Source organism: Podarcis tiliguerta, assembly GCF_965153285.1.
Source record: "Podarcis tiliguerta genome assembly, chromosome: 3".
Taxonomy (NCBI): Eukaryota; Metazoa; Chordata; class Lepidosauria; order Squamata; family Lacertidae; genus Podarcis; species Podarcis tiliguerta.
Window position 1 is genome coordinate 101,324,022 of NC_139536.1, and position 16,466 is coordinate 101,340,487.

The 16,466-nt window shown below is 44.6% G+C and overlaps 1 long non-coding RNA gene across 1 annotated transcript; it reads right to left on the bottom strand.

Moving 5' to 3' along the window:
* Nucleotides 1-8,352: 8,352 nt before the first annotated feature.
* On the bottom strand, nucleotides 8,353-12,513 carry LOC310673479. Its single transcript, XR_014509059.1, has 3 exons — nucleotides 12,260-12,513; nucleotides 10,136-10,300; nucleotides 8,353-8,660 (listed from the first exon to the last, which is right to left on the bottom strand). It is a non-coding gene; the product is annotated as an uncharacterized lncRNA (long non-coding RNA).
* Between the last annotated feature and the right edge of the window lie 3,953 nt (nucleotides 12,514-16,466).

The following is a 16,466-nucleotide window of genomic DNA, read 5'->3' on the forward strand; positions in this document are numbered from 1 at the left end:
GTAGGGCCTCGCAGGACTAGGGCCTTCCTGAGTTTGGCCTGGAAGGGCAAAGCGCAGCCGCACAGGTGAGGCTTGACAGAAGAATCGTAGCACTTGTTGGCAAGGGCCGGGAAGGATATATAAGACCAGCATTTCCTCTGGCTCTTTGTCACAGCAACACACTACCCACCTAGCTGTGCTTCGACTTCCTGACTCCTGGTATCCTGACTCTTGAACCCTTGGCTTCCTGACTCCTGGTATCCTGGCTCTTGGACTCTTAGCATCCTGACTCTTGGACCCTTGGCTTCCTGACACCTGGTTTCCTGATTCGTGGACTCTTGGCTTCCTGACCCCTGGACTGCTGATTCCTCCTTCCCGACCTCTACCCCGGTCCTGACGTACCAAGCCGGGACTCCGACTGCCCATAACACGGACCGTGACACCCGTAGGTTCAGCTCATGGAAGGCTGCAGAAAGAGATGGCTTCTCACCATTATCTGCTGCACTTTCTGGAAAGTCTTGGGAGCAATGCAATGCAACTTCATGGCATGATGCAACACAACACTGCGCCATTTTTGAGAAAGTGCAGCCAGCAAGAAGCTACAAAGGGGGTTCTTTGTAATGTTAACACCACCTTTCAAAAACCAAAAAACAGCCCTTAGCTACTTCACTAAGATCATGGAGATAAGCAGCAGGCCCCCTTGGGGGAAGAAATCAGGGATATTTCTTCCCTGCCCTATATTTGTTTGCAGAGACATTATTTTGTCCTCACACCCCAAACAAATTATCAAAGAAGATGTGGATGAAACTTTAAGCTAAACTCTTATTATTCCACCCCCACATATTGCCAATGGCAATGATGGGGAGGGGGAGGCTGCGAAAATGGCACAGGTAAGATTCAAACCAGTGACTTCCAGTCTCTTATTCACACTATTATACACCTGCATGAATCTTTCCAGCCCAAAGCAGCCCATGCCATAGGTGGGAGATGCTAAGAAATCTTCTCTAAATTTCTCAGCCAAATTTATTTGGAAATGAATTTTGTAGAATCTCTGATGGACCCCAGGCAGGCATAAACAGATCCAATAGAATCTGGACATACTAGCATAAATTTTAATAAGTTGGATCAGTTGACCAGTTTTTCTTCCATACCATCATTTTTCGCAATCAACCTCAAATGAGATCAGTATGATCCTATAAGTTATGAATATGGATCGTACTCAAGGTCCAACATGTAATCAACCCCATAGGCCACAGACTTTATTTTTGCCTCATTGCCTTGCTGTGTGAACTTCTAACTTGCCTGAGAAAATATGAGAATTAAAATACAAACAGAAGGCCAAAGTAATAAAAAGAAAATGGCGTTTAAATGCATAAAGGTTTCTGCTGGGAAATGTCATTAATATTTGCAGATGCTAGCTGGGAAAGTAAACAGCCTCCAGATTTTTGGGTGAATGTTTTTGGGTACAAGATCAAAAGCAACCTGTAGATGCATTTAAAAAATATATATCTTTACGAGGACGTTATTAAACATCTGATGCATATGAGCTGATTATGACACCAAATAGTTTGCTCTTGTTCAGATTTGGTGGGTTTCTATACTAATAAAAACAAACCTCAAATGTGCCAGAAGGGCAAAAAACACAAGATGGTGGGTACCCTGAAATATAAACCCGCACATGCAAATGCCTTTCATCACATCAGCAGTCCTCTGTCTATGTATAAAAAGTGGCATCTAATATAGGTAAAAAAGGTAGATAAAGGACCCCTGGATGGTTAAGTCCAGCCCAAGGAGACTTGGGGGCTGCGGCACTCATCTCACTTTCAGGCCAAGGGAGCTGGCATTTGTCCACAGACAGCTTTCCGGGTCATGTGGCCAGCATGACTAAACCGCTTCTGGTGCAACAGAACATTGTGGCAGAAACCAGAGTGCACGGAAATACCGTTTACCTTCCCTCCACAGCAGTACCTATTTATCAACTTGCACTGGTGTGCTTTTGAACTGCTAGGTTGGCAGGAGCTGGGACACAGCAACGGGAGCTCGCTCCGTCACAGGGATCTGAACTATCAACCTTCTGATCGGCAAGCCTAAGAGGCTCAGTGGTTTAGACCACAGTGCCACCCACGTCCTGCACCCAATATACTGTTACAGGCCACCCTAATCTTTGCTGAGCCACACAGAGAATTTCAGGGGGCTTGGACTTCAACCAGGGTCTATTCTTCTTTGGAGAATTGAAGCTGCAGCAGAGGCTGTCTTAGCTTTAAGAAATATGATTTCTTCACATATTTACACCTGAGTTTGGATGGAGGGTGTTATGTACTGAAGTTCTCACCCTGGGCCAGCAGGGGGATACTGTAGATAGTTTTCACTCAGGTCCACATATGCAAATAAGGGATTGAAAGTGACGTTCAGTGATTGGATAGTTACGGAAAGTGTTACAGTTCCGTTGTAGTGGAGCTCTATATAAGCAGGCTGGCTGAACCCTTCAGTTCAGTTCTGTTCTGGCCTGTGAATAAACAAGAGCTGTTTGAAGAATCGCTGTGTCGTCTGATATGTTCACCCACAACTTAACAGAGGGGGGTCCAGATCTTACAGCATGGTCTTCTCAAGAGGGGCTTGTTCCCCCACACAGTGCAGCACTGGAGTCAAAGGCATCTCTCCCAATCTCCCTTCAGCCAGCCTGCCAAAGATGGATCTCTGTCTTTGTTCTTTTTCCCAGCACACCTTGCTAAGGACACTCTTTTCCTGCCACTTCACACCCCATCACCTTGGCAACCTCTGTCTGCCCAGGTCCAATGTTCCATCAACACTTCTTCTTTTTTGCCATGTTATTATAGTGGGAACAGTGGCAGTGAAACACATCCCATTTTAAACCTAGCCAATATTTCTCGACATTGGTCGTAATAGTAAGCATCCGTTTTCAAAATTCCAGGCTTGCTGATGGATGCCCTTTTCATCCTATTTCGCAACGTTATGTCACTGGAATACAGAAGCTCCAAACCTATGCTGGGAGTAATGTACATGCATTGCTCTCTGTAGCCCTCACAAAGAACTACAGGCCCATATTTTTTTATATCTCTCCAGGCCGCAACAAAATGTGGATATTCCCAACTGGTGAAGAAGTAGCAGAATGAATCAGCGGAGTCCCCCCCACCTCAAAGCCCTCCTTCTGTGTAAAGGGTTGCCTCCACGGAGCACAGAAACAGAGGAACAATCAGGTTTTCAGAGCCGAAACACTGTACATCTGGAAGAGATATTGGAATCTCCTCTCAACCTGCAACGGCAGAGCCAGCTTTTTGATATAATATTTCCTGTAGTGATGCAACAATATAGCAACCTTCTGCGGGCTTATGAACACCTAACAGATGTGTCCAGCGTTACAGAACTGTATCTTTCTATCGGCTTCACGCATGATTTATTGGCACGCACGCTAGGTGCTTTTCGGGCATGAACATTTGTTTCCAGAAGAAAGTATTTTATTTCGCTGGGATTGGGTGAAGGGAAGGGATATCTAAGAAAAGTCTGGACGACGACTCAGCTTCTCGTCGACTGCAGCCCGTGCCTTTTCCAGATCTCCTAATAAGATGGGATGGAGGAATGCCCCATGCTCATAGGGCTTCTAAATGTATAGGCTCTATGCCAACAACAGGCACTGCATTTTGTGATATATAAGATGACAGCTACCTGGCACTGGTCCCCTGGCCAGTCATTCACACCAGAATTAGAAACTTCCCCATTTTGTTCCCCCACCACCACCATCATCCTCTTCCCTCCCTCCCTCCCTCACCCCCACCGCTGCTTTGCGTTACATATTATGTGATGAAGAGTTCTGGAAAACTCAAAAGCTTGCAACAGTGTTATGACATTCGGGTTGGTCCAGCTCTGAGGGCCTTCTGGCGGTTCCCTCACTGCGAGAAGTGAGGTTACAGGGAACCAGGCAGAGGGCCTTCTCAGTAGTGGCACCCGCCCTGTGGAACGTCCTTCCATCGGATGTCAAGGAAATAAACAACTATCTGACTTTCAGAAGACATCGGAAGGTAGCCCTGTTCAGGGAAGTTTTTAATGTTTGATGTTTTATTCTGTTTTAATATTCTGTTGGGAGGCGCCCAGAGTGGCTGGGGAAACCCAGCCAGATGGGTGGGGTATTAATAATAATAATAATAATAATAATAATAATAATAATAATAATTACTATTATTATGTCATTAGACAGGTATTTCCCAACTGCAGACATAGGAACTTCACTTAAGTTTCCTTAAAGTGACAATCAAAGCCTCAGAATTAGTATCTCATGTATAGTTCTAGAGATACCATGACAGAAACTTTGCCACTTTGGGGGAATACAGAACGTTGCAGATTCTTCATGAAAGATGGACCTGCAACTAATTTGCATGTTTAATTGCATGCAGGTTATAATGCACATCTCAGTCTCAAGACAGCCGCCAACGTCAAATTATAGCTGCTATTAACTTGAAGAATTCTTATTCCAAAACCGTTGCTTTCAAATTGCAATATCTTGTCACAACGAATTTCACTTTTTGCATCACATGCTGATTTGGGAACTTTAAATCCCAAAAACAGCAGCCTAGTATCCAGTATGGGATCCAGCAATGGCAACTCTCATGCCACTCTGACAGAACATGAACAAGCACATCTTATTGCTTGGTGGTTTTTCGCTAGATGGTTCACAGCTGGATGTGCCAACTGCCTTTACTGAAAAGCACATCTGAGATGATGTGTGACGGGGTGTGGGAAGCATTGTATGCGGTGTTTGATCTGTGGACAACTCTTTCACACAGGCAAGTCATCACTGTCAGTCATCGTTAAAAATCTATGTGTGAGCTCACCTTAAGTCAGGGTGCCAACAGCTTTGGCATTCAATGCCTTTCTGTAGTCCTCTTGAAGTAGAAATCTTAATAAATGCAATATACAAGAAGGATTTGTGAAATAGCATCCAGAGCATGGAGCTTAGTTTGCATGTGTATGCATTTATGCGCTTGATTGCATGTATGTGTGCTATCTGCCCAGATTTATTGTGGGGGGTGGGGAGGGAGAAAATGTGACATGTGCTTCCACAAGTTTATATACCTCAAGGACCACCTCTTTCCATACAAATCTACGCAGACCCAGAGATCATCTTCTGAGGCCCTTCTTCATGTGCCTTCCCCACGAGGAGGTCTGGAGGGTGGCAACATGAAGACGGGGCCTTTTCTGCAGTGGCTCCCCATTTGTGGAAACCTCTCCCCAGGGAGGTTCATCTGACACCTTTAGTAGGCCCACCAACCTGCTGCCTGGGGTTCCTTTGGGAGGAATGAAGGAATCTACCGTATTTTTCGCTCTATAGGACGCACCCAACCATAGGGCGCACCTAGTTTTTAGAGGAGGAAAACAAGGGAAAAAATATCCCAAATCAAATGTTGTATAAACCACCGTATTTAATAAACAACCGGTATATCAGAATCATATTACAGCCATGTAAAGTGAACAGCAGTCAACAATTAAGAACCATCATCACTGTCATTAACAAATGAAGAGAGACTTTAAGGTTTGAGTACTCTTCTAGTCTTCTGTGAACCCCAAGAACTCATCACTGCTAGAATCAGAATTTATGAAGCTCAGTTGCTCACAATCACTGACATCACTTTCTTCGCTATCTTAATGTAAAATACCATCTTCGTTTCCATCCAAAGCATTGCTAATGACACATTTTTTCCTCTCAGTCCTCTTCCTCCCTCTCTCAGCGAACAGCCTGCCTGCTGCTCCAAAGCTTGAGGGGAAGGGCAGGCTGCTGCAGAACAGCACCCCCCCACCCCCCATTCAGCAGCCCAGGAGTATGGGGCAGGCTGCCCGCTGCTCCAAAAATTGAGGGGAAAGGGCAGGCTGCGGCAGAGTAGCACCCCCACCCCCATTCAGCAGTGCAGGGCATGGGCACACAGCCCTCCCGCTGCTCCAAAGCTTCCTGGGGCTGCAGGGGGAAGCCGAGGCTGCCGGCAGAGGAGCGCGGGTCCCCCCCCCCCACCAAAGAGCAGCCCAAGAGCGTGCCGCACTCTGGCAATTTGGCTCCAGGGACCACACATTCACTCCATAAGACGCACAGACATTTGCCCTTACTTTTTAAGAGTAAAAAAGTGTGTCTTATGGAGCGAAAAATACGGTAAATTCCATAAACAAACAAACCTGTTATTGCCATGAACATGATGCCCTTACACAGATCCAACAATATTTGGAGGGCCACAGTTTCCCCATGGAGGTATCTGTTGTCCCTGCTCCTGACAAGAAACTCTCACAAAGTGCATGGCTAGCCCGCATACGCAGAAAAGGATGGCTTGTGCTTCCTGGATGTCTTTTTTTTCCTTCATGGCTCTGGTGTAATAAAATGGATTATAAAATGGCCCATCTGCATCTCTACATCTTATAAAGTCAAAGTAAAACCCTGGGTGTATCAAACCATCTGCTCCGAAATCAAAGAAAATATTTGCACAAGCTCACGCTAAGCCAACCTGCTGTAGTATAGAAAAGCTGTAATAAAAACCGCACAGCCGTGATTCATTGGCTATTTTGGATTTGGATTTGCTGAATTTGTAAGTTCCACCTTTTCTCCAAGATTGTTTTCCACACTTATCCCTACTAAACCTCAAGTTCCTGAGAAGCAAGATTTACCAAAATCAAAAGGGATTTGCTTTGAAGAAACTGGGTATCTGGGTCCAGAATCTAATCCTTTTCAGCCCTAGTTTAGCTATACACATACAATGGCGGATCATTTGGGGTAGGACAGACACATTTTTAAATTTAAAAAACCTGTAACACAATTTCAACCAAAGTTAGGAATATCAATTCAGAGAACTATCATATACTCACTTATATGTGGACTAGCTGAAATACCTGGTGTTGCCCGATAATTTGAAGGAATCAGAAAATATCTCATTTGCAGCTGTCCCTCAAACCGACTCCTGCATCAGCTGTCACTATTGTCACATGGCAATGACTGTGAGTGACGAACTGGTAGTACTGGGGTGGGAACTGGGGGTTGTTGTTTTTTGCGTCTTCTCCCCTTCCTGGTCTGATGCTTAGGTCTCCTTTTGCGACCTCTGAGGTTTCGAGTCACCCCATTTTTAAATCTGTTAGAGTCTGCTTCTGTAGCTTGTTCCTCCTGCTCTTTGAAAAGGCTGCCTGCTTCTCCTTCTTCCCACCCAATGCCCTGCCCACTGACACCCCCAGATTGTTCCAGGAGGCCTAATCCAGAACTGTCTCAACCCACCACAGTCAGACTCTGGATCTTCCCAAATCAGCTTGATTTGGTTTGAGTTTTGACTGAATCTGGTGAATGTCTTAGACCATGGGTAGGCAAACTAAGGCGCGAGGGCCGGATCCAGCCCAATCACCTTCTAAATCTGGCCTGCGGATGTTCCAGGAATCAGTGTGTTTTTACATGAGTAGAATGTGTCCTTTTATTTAAAATGCATCTCTCGGTTATTTGTGGGACATAGGAATTCGTCGTCCCCCCCAAAAAAAATAGTCTGGCCCCTCCACAAGGTCTGAGGGACAGTGGACAGGTCCCCTGCTGACCCCTGATAGACCCTCCAAGTGTCCCTATTTTCCAGGGACAGCCCTGGACTTACAGAAGCCATCTGTACTTCTTGCTCATCTAGATGGGAGATAGGGAGAGATGTGAGCGTGAAGAATCTAGCCACTTGCAGAAAGACAAAATTCACATCTATTGCTCTAGCCAGTTTTGCCTGCCCACACTTGGCATGATGCCCTTGCAAGGTTGACCAGAAGGGAATGTGGACATCAGATTTAAAAAGTTTCCTCAACCTGGTGTTGACAGTTGTGAGCTAGATGGACCAATAGTCTGTTTTGGTATATGACAACTTTTTATGTTATTTAGACTCGATGGACAATTGCCTGAACAAATACACGTGTCTGTCCGCCAAACACAGTTGGATTCATTTATCGATAGATGGTTTGTGTTTATTTCGTACATCAACAACAATTCTTCAGGAAAGCGTATCTCAAATCGACACAGATGTTTTCGGAAGAGTTTAATTCCTATATGATTTTTGATGGATTGTTAATTCTGCAAAGATCTGTGTTAATTCTGTGAAGAATCTCTCACTTTCTGTGTGTGTGTGTGCGCGCACACACACACACACACACACACATAAAATAGTTAATACATAAAAGTGCATTTTATAGGCAACAGCATTTTTCATCAGAATTATCAAGAGGGCTGAGTCACATCTGATAACGTAGTCTGTTGCCTACAAAACATTCACAACACAATTGATCTGTTTCTATGTTCCTGCTCCCATGAAAATCCATGGTCAAACTGTCTCTGATTTTTTCGATTAGCTTTTATTGGAGGTTTTCTTGTGTTACAAAACAAACAAATAAAGGGGGGAAAGTACATACAGCATCTCCATTTTTTATTTATAGAGTCTTTTTCATATTTCATTTACATTTTGTATGAGACATTGTTGTTCTAGATATCATGGGGGGGGGGAGAGATGGGAAGGGAAGGTAAAGGTAAAGGACTCCATGACAGTTAAGTCCGGTCAAAGGTGACTAAGGGGTTGTGGAGCTCATCTCGCTTTCAGGCCGAGGGAGCCGGCATTTGTCCACAGACAGCTTTCCTGGTCATGTGGCCAGCATGAATAAACCACTTCTGGTGCAATGGAACACTGTGACAGAAACCAGAGCATATGAAAACGCCATTTACCTTCCTGCCACAGCAGTACCTATTTGTCTACTTGCACTGGCGTGCTTTCGAACTGCTAGGTTGGCAGGAGCTGGGACAGAGCAACGGGAGCTCACCCCGTTGCGGGGATTCGAATTGCTGACCTTCTGATCGGCAAGCCCAAGAAGCTCAGTGGTTTAGACCACAGCGCCACCCACGTCCCATGATGGGAGGGTACCATTCTTTCATTCTATTGCATAGCGTTTGTGTAGGGTATCGTATCAGTATCACACAAGGAGGTCTTTTATTTGATTTTTTATTTAATGTTTATTGTCATTGTGAGAGATGAGAGGGTCCAGAGCCTGGTTGGTTGTGTTCAGTTGGTTGCAATGTGCCTTGTTTGTGTATGTGATTGGGGAGGATTGTGGGGCCAGGTTAGCCATAATGTTTCATATGCCATTGGGAGGATAGGTTGTTGTCTTGTTTTGTTGTCTATTTGATAAAGGTGAACCACACCGGGTGAAGGTGTCCTCTTTCGCTTGTCCCCGTGATGGAGCAGGTTTGCTTAGTAAATGGAAGGTCCAGTCCAGATGATTTCAATGGGACTTATGTACAATTACTTGTGCAGCTACTTTTTCTAAAACACCCAAGCAGTTCTAATCCTAAATTGTCTATTTATTTATTAAATGGCCTTAGCCCAGTATACCTGAAGGAGCATCTCCACCCCCATCGTTCAGCCCAGACACTGAGGTCCAGGTCCAAGGGCCTTCTGGCGGTTCCCTCACTGCGAGAAGTGAGGTTACAGGGAACCAGGCAGAGGGCCTTCTTGGTAGTGGCACCTGCCCTGTGGATGTCAAGGAGATAAACAACTATCTGACTTTTAGAAGACATCTGAAGGCAGCCCTGTTTAGGGAAGTTTTTAATGTTTGATGTTTTATCGTGTTTTTAATATTCTGTTGGAAGCCACCCAGAGTGGCTGGGAAAACTCAGCCAGATGGGCGGGGTATAAAAATATTATTATTATTATTATTATTATTATTATTATTATTATTACTACTACTACTACTACTACTACTACTACTACTACTACATTTATACCCCATATTTTTCTCCAATGAGCTCAAGACAGTGTACATAACTCTCCCTCTCCTCATTTAATTCCCTGTAAGAACCCTGTGGGGTAGGTCAGGCTCGGAGGTGGTGACTGGCCCAAGGTCACCAGTGAACTTCATGGCTGGGTAGATATTTGAACCCTGATCTCCCAAGTCCCGGTCCACTATACCAAACTGTAGTGAGATCTTCATTTTAATGGGCCCTGGAGTTAATTGCGAACCACCAGAATTGCTCGCGTAATCAGTTTTCAAAACTTAATAATGAGAAGTTTTCAAGGAAACGTGGAAAGCATAAGGTAAAATAAATAACTTTGATGGGAAATAAATCACACACAAATGGTAGTAAATGCAAATCAAAGAGCCTCACGGTTTGTCTGCCTCTATGGTTACCCTTATAAGGGCTTTATCTGAAGACACTTGTCTATTAAGTTTGTTATGTAGCTGGAACAGGAGGCTGGAAGCAAATTGCAGCTGGCGCTTAGAGAATGCTTTGCTGACATCTAGTGGAAGGATGTTTCCACCCATGCATATTCTGGAAGATAGAAAGAGAAAACAAACCTTAAAATACGGTTTTTTGTTTCCAGTTCTTGTATACTGTTTGAAATGCAGCCTTACTTCCTGATCTTGCATCTTACTAAATGTGTCACCCGAGTCCCTCTGTACATGAGGTTACTACTCATATAGTATTTTATATTTTGCTACCATACTCAAGTGCACAGTACAGTGGTATCTTGAGTTAAGTACTTAATTCGTTCCGGAGGTCTGTTCTTAACCTGAAACTGTTCTTAACCTGAAGCACCACTTTAGCCAATGGGGCCTCCTGCTGCTGCCGCACTGCTGGAGCACGATTTCTGTTCTTATCCTGAAGCAAAGTTCTTAACCCGAGGTACTATTTCTGGGTTAGTGGAGTCTGTATGTAACCCAAGGTACCACTGTAGTACATTTTTTTCTGGCTCCACAGCCAATCAGGTAGATCAAGCAAACTCTGTGCATGGGTGTCTTCTAAATATAACTCGTATTTTATCAGCCCCCAGTTCCCCTCACAGACCCTCCAAGCATCCCTATTTTCCAGGAACTTCCCCGATTTAGAGAAGCCGTCCCGGTTTCTGATTTGATCCCGGAATGTCCCGCTTTTCCTTAGGATGTCCCCATTTGCATTGGAGAAATGTTGGAGGGTATGGAGTTACCTAAATCCCTAGCTGTCTGAAGGCAATCCTGTATAGGGAAGGTTTTTTAAAAAAATGTTTAATGTTTTATTATGTTTTTATATACGTTGGAAGGGTGTCAGGGAACTGCCATCGGAGCGGGAGGCGGAGAGGAGGCTCCCGGACGATGGTGGAGAGGGTTCTAGTAGGAGGAGGGATAGCCCATCCGCTGGGGAAGGTAATCAGCATAACACCAGTGGAGAAGGGGTGGAGATGGAGGAATCGGAGAGGTGGCTCCAGGGCTCTTCGCAGGAGACCAGCGGAGAGGGCACAAGTACTCCGTTGCCCACACCCACTTTGCGCAGAAAACTTCCGCGCAGGCAAAGGGGGAGGAGACTGGGCGTCAAACAGCTTCTATGCTGGAAGCGGTTTAAGAAACGCCCACTGACGGATTCTGCCAGCGACTGAGGCAGCCACAGAATTTGAGGCTGTCCTGACAGAAAGGGTTCAACCAGGCAACCTAGCCAGGAGTAAAGGCAACTTACACACAAGCAACCCCTAGAACCATTACAGGGGGTATGCCCTCCCTCCAACTGAAATGTCACTCTGGTTATGGCCAACTTGTTTCTGAATATTTGTGTGGGGAAGGGTCCCCATATCTTAAGAAAGAAAGCTGTTTTCTTTCCTGTGACCAGCAAGCAAGAATAGTGTTACATTCGATTTTGGGCTGGGTGTGCAGGAATTATTGTACAGGACCATTAATATATTTATCTACTTACATTTAACATGGAAGATTTGCATTTTTTGGGGGGGAGTAGTTAATGTCAATGTAATTGAAAGAGCATACTCAGGGGTTTAAAAAATACACAAACAGTCAAAATTACATTGATGATTCCCTATGTAATATGTTAAAAAAGAATTGTTTTGCAGCGATTGCAGCTATTACCATTTGGCAACTCTTGCTTCTTGCATGTAGTTGTTTAAAAGCTGTGCCTGGAGTCAAAATAAATGGCCTTTTGGCATAGTAAAAGTGAGAAAACCCTTGTGGCAATGAGCATAGCACAACTATCAAACAATAAGGCATCTCAGTTATTTGTAGCACAGAGGTGGAAGTGAAAAGGCTACATTTATTTGCACAGCTCTTTTTAATTTAAAAAGCTCTATGTTGTGTCAATCATAAAATCAGATAGTGCCGCAGTAATTGTTACAAAGTCTGTAATTGAGAAACATCAGCTGAGATTAGGTCAAGACAAGCCGTGTTTGCAGACAAAAGTCTGACTCTTGTTTCAGTGACAAGTTAAATAACACTCCAGCCTGAGACAAATAAAAAACATAAGATTTCTTACCTGCGTTGGGAAAGGATTGTTGACAGTGAACAGCATTAGGGAACATTATAGGTGGCATTGTTCAAACAGCTGGAGAACTGTAAGGAAGCGGGTGATGGATAGATCAAGGCTATCGGAAGTGAAGATGGGGATTTGATAATGAATGATGGAAGCTAGCTCAGTGTTTGCAAAATAACAGAAACTCGCTGTGAGAGCTGAGAGGCAGAAAGCTCTGTGAGTGGTTGTCAAAGAAGGCAAGACACGTTGGAAAAGGAGCCAGGAGAAACAATATTTTTAAAGGCTGTATTATTAACTACTAGAGTACGGTATTCGAGAGGCCTTGCTTCAGCTATTGCATTACCTGGCACCCATCAAAGAATCTACAGGGTTCAAAACTGAAATACAGAATGGTATCCGAAATGTACACACTTTTATTATGGGCATCTCAGTCTTCAAAGCTGTTACCACATTCAGCATTCAGCACTGCTCTACTTATTCTTTCTTATCTGGCTTTTGAACTAGAGACATAAAACAGTATCCTGGGCTTATGTGCTTTCATTTTCATATTGTAAACTTCCAACCTGATGGAATCCTGAAGGAGTAAATTGGACCAAAGGTATTATTTAATCAATCAACTAGGTAAGTTTTTTTAAATAAAACAAAAACAAGCAAACATTATTTCAGCCACTGGAAAAGAATACAGTGGTACCTCACGTTAAGTATTTAATTCGTTCCGGAGGTCCATTCTTAACCTGAAACTGTTCTCAACCTGAAGCACCACTTTAGCTAATGGGGCCTCCCGCTGCCACCGCGTGATTTCTGTTCTCATCCTTAAGCAAAGTTCTTAACCCGAGGTACTATTTCTGGATTAGCAGAGTCTGTAACCTGAAGCGTATGTAACCTGAAGCGTATGTAACCCGAGGTACCACTGTAAAGGTAAAGGTAAAGGACCCCTGGATGGTTAAGTCCAGTCAAAGGCGACTATGGGGTCCGAGCAACGGGAGCTCACCCCATCGCGGGGATTTGAACCGCTGACCTTCTGATCAGCAAGCCCAAGGCTCTGTGGTTTAACCCACAGCGCTGCCCTGGGGAAGGCAGCAGTAAAAAAAAAATTAATCACAGGTTTTTATGGGCATTTCCTTTCTACATGTATGTACACACTGCTTAGAAATTCTGGATAACAAGTGGTTTATAAATACAATCGATAAATCAATACGAAAAAACTTCCAGCTTCGAAGGATCTCAAATGACTAGATCCATTAGTTCTTGCTGATGCCTCTCACCTCAAACTCCTTCCAAACACGTACAAGTCTCCATCTCTCTTTAAGTTAAAACCCTGCTTCATTTTCCATGAAGCCTTTGAGATTGTCTTTTAGTTCTCATGTCCAACTTAAAGAAAAACCTGTGGAATTTAAGGTAGTGGTGAATGCCTGTCAATATACCTCACTTACTCTGTTCTTGTACTCTGTTTTAGTTATTTAAGCTCGTTATCTAATTTATAGATGACTCAATTTGTGGAAAGCAATCTAATTTACATAGCGCAAAAGGGAAATATTTACACACTATAAAAATAAAGATATCTCTCATAAGTATATAAAACTATAAAAATAAAAATAAGGACCAACCACACTGTGAGTGGTAGTGAGGGGAAAACATGAATACTTGTGAGGTAATTCATTTATGAGAGAATTTCAGGAAAATTTTGATTATTCTACTGTGTTCTTTCCGAGTTAAAAAGTTGTGTTCTTCACAAATAATCCACACACACATACCCCCTCTTATTGGTGTGAATCCCAGGGGTGCTTTAAATAAAATGCTCCTAGTTGTAAAACAGATGGGGAAGCATTTTAGAAGGTGCCAGGTTTATTTATGGAAGCATGAAATTGAATTTAGTAGGTGAATTTTGCCAGTATGAAATGCAAACTCTCAAAACAGGAAGTGGATTTTTATTGCTTATTTATTTTATTCCTGGATCAGCTGCCGAGGACCGTAGAATCCTTCCTCTCAGGAATTATTTGCTTTCCAACTCTGAACCACAACATCTCGACCATCGGTTGCACATCACATCTGCTGCCAGAACTTCAACTACAAGCATATGCTTTGCTGTCTATCTTAACTGATCTTCTACAGATTTATATGAAGAAGAAAAAATGCTTTGCATTTGAGATAGGTTTCTTGATTTAAAACAATGGGAACCGATCTGCCTGAGCCAAGGGAAAGAATGTTTCCTCCAACTTCCAGTCGCCGATAACAAACTGAAGAAGAGGAGTTTGGATTTGATATCCCACTTTATCACTACCTGAAGGAGTCTCAAAGCAGCTCACATTCTCCTTTCCCTTCCTCCCCCACAACAAACACTCTGTGAGGTGAGTGGGGCTGAGAGACTTCAGAGAAGTGTGACTGGCCCAAGGTCACCCAGCAGCTGCATGTAGAGGAGCGGAGACGCGAACCCGGTTCCCCAGATTACGAGACTACCGCTCCTAACCACTACACCACACTGGCTCTCAACAGGGCAAAAATGCAACAGGGCATCTCGAACAGGGCAATCATGCTGGCTCCAAAGACCTTACAGATACCAAAGATGGACTGAACTCTCAGTTCAGCTTTTTGCCTCTGCTACCACACATTCAGGCAGAACAGGTGTTGTTTGTTACAGGAAAAGGTGGAAGGCGGGAGAAAGGCAAGCAAGACTGCTTAACTCCACCCCACTCCTAGAAAAGCCGCATGGCTGTTGCGTGTCAAGACCCCGCAGCCATCCCCTCATTGGAAATAGCTCACATAAGGACACAGATATTAGGTTTATGTTATTGGGCAAATTTTGGCCACAACTTTATTGAATTACAGAATGTGAGCGGTATTGGCTTAGGCATTGATTGGACCTGACTATATCTGACCCCTGCCCATTGTGCAGGAAGTCCAGTAGGGGTAAGCCACCGGTAGGGGGAGCCCTGTCGATGCAAACCAACTCAAGCTCCCCCTAGTGTTCCCATTGGGGTCATGTCAAGGCCCTAGCCCCCAGCCGGACTTCAGACTAGATCTATACCCTTGGATTCCTTTAACGGAATACCCTTAAGCATGGAGGGGCAGGTGATGGCCACACCTCCCCTCCCCCATCACAAGGTCAAACAATGCCTAACCGCAACCCTAACAAAGTTGTGATGATTGCTACAAGGTAGGCAAAAAACAAGTGGCCAGTGCCAATTTGCCAAGTGGAAAAATTCCTACCAGGCCCCTCGGACAACCAAGGTGACCAACTGAAGTCCATAGCAAGGCCATTGCCCAACCTGCAAAATAGGGAGGGAGGGTGGGTGATCGAGGAAGCGAGCCAAAAAGGAAGTCCTCTGGCTCACTCCTCCATTTAAACGGCTCCGGCCATGCTGGCCGGGCTCTGACGTGGCCGGGACAAGGTCCCCCGCCCCCCGGTGGGGAGTGGGTGGCCACACGGTCCACCGCAACTCCTCCCCACTGGGAAGTGGAGCAGATCTCTTAGAAATCAGAATGAGTTCAAGATGTAGGACCAGATCCAGGTTTTGAAAAAGGTTTTACAATCCTGCGAAACACATACTTGGGAATAAGCCCCATTTGGAGTCAACTGACTTTCTTCTAAATAAATATGCAGGTGACTTGGTCAACGGATGAACCTTCAGTGAGGAAGACCCATCCCTTTCCCCTCCCTCTCCCATTAGGTTTTACCAGAATTTCATACGCATCTTTCATGACTTGTGGCAGTGCCAGCCCAAGATGTATTGCTACCTGATGACAAGATGGCACCCACCGCATTCCATGTACAGATAGCCGGGCAGCTAAGTCTTACTTCAACATTGGTGATAGGACAGCCTCCTCCACCACACCTGAGGGAAGTTTTCTTAGGGAATGCAGAGAACATATAGCTCTGTTCTCCAACAGAGGGGCTCAGCCAGACTGCTGGAGGCAATCACCTCTCTCTGGTCGACAATAGGACGGGCCCGGACCTGTGAAAAGCAATGACCATCATAGGATTTTGCTTACAGGATGCCTAGTGGTGCCTCTTCCAGAAACCAAAACATGCTCCTTCTAAGAAACACTCGTTTACTTTCCTCCAGATTTACAAGGTAGCTAAATGTGGCTATGGGACACGCGTGGTGCTGTGGGTTAAACCACAGAGCCTAGGACTTGCCAATCAGAAGGTTGGCGGTTCGAATCCCCGCAACGGGGTGAGCTCCCGTTGCTCAGTCCCAGCTCCTGCCAA